The sequence below is a fragment of the Rattus norvegicus genome, chromosome 1 (genome assembly GCF_036323735.1).
Source record: "Rattus norvegicus strain BN/NHsdMcwi chromosome 1, GRCr8, whole genome shotgun sequence".
Classification (NCBI taxonomy): domain Eukaryota; kingdom Metazoa; phylum Chordata; class Mammalia; order Rodentia; family Muridae; genus Rattus; species Rattus norvegicus.
The window spans coordinates 168,927,846-168,933,845 of record NC_086019.1 but is presented as its reverse complement, the minus strand read 5'-3'; positions in this window follow the sequence as shown (position 1 = coordinate 168,933,845).

The window sequence follows — 6,000 nt, the reverse complement described above, 5'->3', positions numbered from 1 at the left end:
AGATGATTTAAATGCTCCATGTTTCAATTTGTCTCACATATATAAATGAGTAGTTTTATTTTTATTCAATTATTTCTATGAAAACATCAACCGTCTTCACTACAATCACTTCCCCTTTCTTGTCGTCCTCCTTCTTTCTATCCCTTCCATGTCATTTGAAAATCTTTAAGTGAAACTTGATGTATTTAGGACTGAGAGTGTTACTCAGTGGCAGAACATTTTCCTAGCACCCATGAGCCTCTGAGCTTAATCCTGAGCATGGGCAAAAGGGGAGTGTATATTTTACATAAATGATATGATGTTTTGAGTGTTATGCACAGTGAACTACTGAGTACTAACTTTCATATAATTCCTATACCCAACATTTCATACAGTTTCTAGGATTTCGTGTGTGTGTGTGTGTGTGTGTGTGTGTGTGTGTTGAGAACACTTAGCTGATGGAAGTGATTCAATCTATAATTTTTAGGAGATTGAGGCAAGGGTATGACTGTGGTCTGAGGCACTATCTGAAAAACAGAAAAAGGAAAGGAAGTAATGAAGAAAGAAAAAAAGGAAGAAAAGGAAGAAAGAAAGAAGAAAGAAAGAAAGAAAGAAAGAAAGAAAGAAAGAAGGCATTGCTAATGAAAATGTAAAGGGTTCTTGGTCAAGGTGCTATTCATTGACCTTTGGGGCTTTCCTATCCTTCCTTACTGAGCCTTTGGATCCTCAACCTTCATCTCTCTACTTCCCCCACACTCAGCCCCTTAGTAATTACTACTTTATTGTCCATTTCCACAAATTCAACTCATTTAGATTCTAAACACAAAGTAGGTCTGTACAATAGATTTATCTCTGTTTCTGGTACAGTTTTTTACCATGCTTACATCTTCTTTTTCTGTATTTAGACTCTCCAGGTCTTTGTAACCTTTTCTAAAACTTGCAATGCATTTTGTAATATTTTTCTCTTGGGAAATGGACCACAGGGCCACTTTAAGTTACCTAATAAGAGTATTAACCCCATGGCCAACAGGGGATAAAAGACACACAGAAGAGCATCTATAATACTATGTTGCAGTGAATAGCCAGGAACAGTGGCTGGTGCTTCTGAAGTTGGTGAGTCTCAGGAGTGCCAGGGAATCTACATGAAGGAGACACTGAGGAGTAAGAGGGAGTCTAGGAGGTTGGTATGGAAAGGAAGTAGAATTCTTTCAATATGAATTAGAGTATAGGTGCTAACCTCTCAAGGCACTTAGATCTTGGTGCAAGGTACACTGACCTAAGTGATTTCTTTACAACTTAAAGCTGAGTCATCTGTGACTGGTGGACCCAATCAGCCCTATTGTGAGAGGTCATGGTAAGAGGTATCATCTGTGCTCCTCACCCAATTCAGGGGCTGAATTTTCTGACCCTTTAATCTTACATGTACTCATTTCCAGACTAATCACTATTTACTGGTTCATACACCATCCAGCATGTGAGATTCTGAAAAGTCTAAAGTAACTCCTATAGTTCATTGCTTCCCTTTCCAAATATACCATGATTCTCTATAGTGTCTATGTGTATCTTCAGATTGACCTCTAGAGAAACAAAAACAGTGGTGTACGTACACACACACACGTAGACACACACACACACACACACACACACACACACACACACACCTATCAAAGACCAAGTTTTTAATGGCAGTTTATGATTGCATAAAGCATGTTTATGATAAAAGAATTTATGTTCTAAATACATTGTAACAAATGTCAGAAATAGCTATGTTGAGAAACAAAGATCCTCTCTTCATAATAAGATCACTGGAGACTAAGAGTAGCAAATGTAAGGCAGTTTATTTTACAAGTTTGTTGAATTGTGCATTAGCCTTGGAGGGCAGGAGTGTGAGAACAATATAACCCTAGACACATGACCCTGCTCCCCTTCCCTCATTAATGGACAATCAGGAGGGTACAATTTTACACTTCAAACAGGTCACAGTATTTTTTTGTCATAACAAAAACTCTGGGTGGTTTCAGCTCTATATTTCACTCCTATTTATTTCAACATCTATTGGGCACATGCTCTCATCTTGTCTGCTGGTCATTGGGCAAGGTTGGCTGTCACTAATTTTGGTTTGGGGTGAGAGGATGTAACAGGAGCAGCATAGAGTTTGGGTGGGAAGAGTTTAGGAGATCTTAGCAAGGGTCCAGTGTTTTCTGTTCATGTGTAGCAAGACCTAAATTAGACTGAGGTCCCCATTGAAACTGAGCAATCATGTTTCATTTCTTAATCTTATTATTGTAATTAAATGAATTCTGGAAACAGCTTATCATTTTTATTAATTCATTTAATTACAAAATCATGCACTCACAGACTTTGTCTCAATTGTCACATGACATTTACAGGGGCACCATTTATCTACTTGGCATTCATGCATTTAACATTTTTATTTTAACAAATTCCTTATATTTGAGAAAGTAAGAAATAGGTTCTGAAAACATAATCCAACAAATTTTAGAAACCAGGAAGAATTTTTAAAAAGGGAAAAACTGTAAAATAGTCTTTTTTTCCATCCACACCCTGCATATTGCCGATCTTAATTGTACAGGGATCTGAGGACCTCAGACATAGACAATTCTACTTGTCCCCTGTGAGAGTGCCACCAAATGATATATGTGAACTTTACATTTTAAGAGTGTGAAGATTTTATCTTTTTCATGTGAAAAATTTCCAATCAGAACATCCTGAGGTTACAAGTTTTCCTTGAAATGAAGCTATTTTGAATAAGAAAGTAGCCTTGTTGGGGCACCAATGAAAGGGGTAACCCTTGGTCTTGCCAAGGTTGGACCCCCAGTGCAGGGGGAAATGGGGGGCAGTAAGGGGTATGGATGGGGGAATACCAGTATGGGGGAGGGAGAGGGGAAGAGGGCTTATGGACAGGAAACTGGGAAAGGTAATAACATTTGAAATGTAAGTAAAGAAATATATCTAATAAAAAAAGATTTAAATGAAAGACAAAAAAGAAAGAAAGAAAGAAATCACAGTCTGAGTTATAGAAATCAATAGGATAGATATTCTAGAAATTAACATGACAAGACGTTCCAGAAATCAATAGGATAGGTGTTCCAGAAATCAACGGGACAGATGTTCTAGCAATCAACAGGTGAGCTTGTCTTGTAAACACACAAGTTTGTTTAACTAAGTACATTTAGAGCTGTACCTACCTGTGATGAGATTTCGAGTTTCCCAGTTGCCCAGCAGAGGCAAAGGTAGTAGATTATACAAGCAAGAGAAAAACATTTAAATGTTCCCAATGTAGGGGAGCATCACTGGAGAAGATTTAAGGCTTCAGCCCACGCTGGTGATGCTACCAAGTGGGTACTTCTGAGATCTGGTAGGATGTTTGGTATTGTTTAAACATTTTATAGAAAAGGGTATATAATATAAAAGCCATTCCTCCTTTCTGTATAAAATCTTCAATGAATTGGACACAACTCAAAAATGTTGTGTGAGGGAAGAGTTAGATGCACTTGCAAGGTATTAAATTCTGATGCAGGTCTCTTTAGCACAGGCACAGAAGCAGAAACAGGATATTGATACAGTCTAGTTCCCAAGTCATCTTTAAAAAGAAACAACTAGAACCCTAACAGGTGAAAGTTTAGAATGTGGATCCCACATTCTGGGATGATTGGTTTCTATGTATAAGGAAGCTTTGACAAATTTGTTACTAGGTAAAGGGCTTCTTATGTAGGCTTATTTACCTAAACTTATTAGTGAGTTTCTACTGTTTTTTTGATAGATGTCAACTAAAGTTTTGGTTATGTTTCTCAAACATGCTTAGTTTTAAACATCCAGAATTCCCTTTTGAAGGAGTTATAGTTTACAGAGTACTGAAGAACTTCTATCCCTATTAGGAAAGCTTTACTGTGGGAGTGAGAAGAGGGGAGAAAAGATGGGTTATTTGGATCGACATGGTCAAAGAACCGTATTTATCCACTTGAATGTAAATGTCATTATGAGACCCATCAGTAGGTACAGAGAGTACATTCCTGAAAGATTTAAGACAAAATATATTCTGAAGGGTAGAGTGAAGAAAAGAAACTGATATGGGAGTCATTGTAGAAGAAAGTAGCCATTTTAAGGGTCTTACTTCAAGGACATTTTCTGAGCTGGATCTAGTGGTGTGCACTCTTGATCCCAGTACCTGGGAGGCAGGGGCAGTTGGATATCTGAGTTTGATGTCAGCCTGGTCTTCACAATAAGTTTTAGGACAGCCAGGGCTACACAGAGAATGCTTGTCTCGGACGGACGGATGGACAGACAGACAGACAGAAACACGCGCGCACACACAGGCATTAAAAAAACCCCCAAAACTCCAAAGAACATTGCCCTATGATCAGCCACAGACTCATCCTTGCATGGAGTCAAACAAAAGTGTTGTTTTCTGAAGAACAAGTGATCTGGAAAAATCACCTTCCAAAGCAAATCAAAACAGTAAGACATTTTCCACTTGTTTCTGAAGAATTCTACAAATATTCCCAATATTATTCTATCTCAGGGGAAGAGCCATTTTTTCTTTTAAATTTTTATAGTGGATTTTAAATCATTATATAACTATCATTTTTCCTTCTCCCTGTCTCCAACCTCTCCCATATATCCCCCTTCTCTCTCAAATTCATGGTATCTATCTATCTATCTATCTATCTATCTATCTATCTATCTATCTATCATCTATCTATCATCTATCTATCATCTATGTATATGTGTGTATGCATATATATATATATATATATATATAATGTATTTACAGGAAAGGTCATTTCTATTCCATTGACTTGATGCTTGCTTTCATTTAATAACACGAAAATGGTACTGTTGTTGGTGCCTCACTTGTATCTTGTGGAAATATATAGGGAAATTCCTGCTATTATAATAGGAACTTTGTTCCATTACCCACCTACCTAACAGAAAGCCACAGTGGTTTCTCATTATTGGTTTCTAGTGTGGAAACTTTCTCATGAGAAAAGAGTACTGGAGGGATACTTGATATTCTGTACCTGTTTCTGTTGCACACAGGAATTCTCATTGGTCACACAGACACATCCTTTCCAGTGTTCTCTACTTCTATGTCCTATCACATATTTCCTTTTCTCTGACATCATGGCTATCAACCCACTTAAATTTTCTTAGTCTAAAATTCAGACTCTGAAAAATGCTTTATTTCCCTGCCATGGTATTATATGCTAATATTTCTTTTTAATTTTCCTAATACAAAAAAGCACATTTTCATATGGAAACTTTAATTTTCTTCTCATTTTCAGGCACAGTATAGTTGCAGTAACTGTTGGAAAACTATGCAAATACTTTGCAAATTTCCCAGTATCTTGTGTTTTTATGGGATTTCTGTGTGTGTGTGTGTGTGTGTGTGTGTGTGTGTGTGTGTGTGTGTGTGTCTACATCTCTGTGTGTCTCTCAGCTTTACAATTGGCTCTTTTTTCCTCTTTGTTGGTTTTGATCTCTTCTGTTTTTGTTGCTGCTGTTTGTTTTCTAATGAGAGATAGAAAGGATTTGGGTGGGTAGGCATGTAGGGAGAGGATCTGGAAGGAAGTGGGATGATAGGAAACCATAAACAAAATATACTATATAAAAAACTATTCTTAATAAAAAAGAAAAAAAATTCCCTGTCTAAAACAAGTTAATTTTCTTGCCATTAAAACTTATTTCCCCATTCCTATTTCTTAGGAAAGTTTAATTCTTACTGCCATGAAAACTAAAACAGTCGATTTCGTTGTTGTGTTGGCATAGAAGATGTGTTTTCTATTTCTTTAGTTTGTGCCACATTACCTTGATCAGATGACATTGAAAAATAGAGAATACTGAATGTTTAATTCTTTTCTTTTTAAAAAATTTTCGGTTTGGAGAGATGGCTCAGCAGGTAAGAGCACTGGCTGCTCTTCTAGAGGTCCTGAGTTCAAATCCCAACAACCACATGGCTGCTTACAACCATCTGTAATGGGATCTGATGCCCTCTTCTGG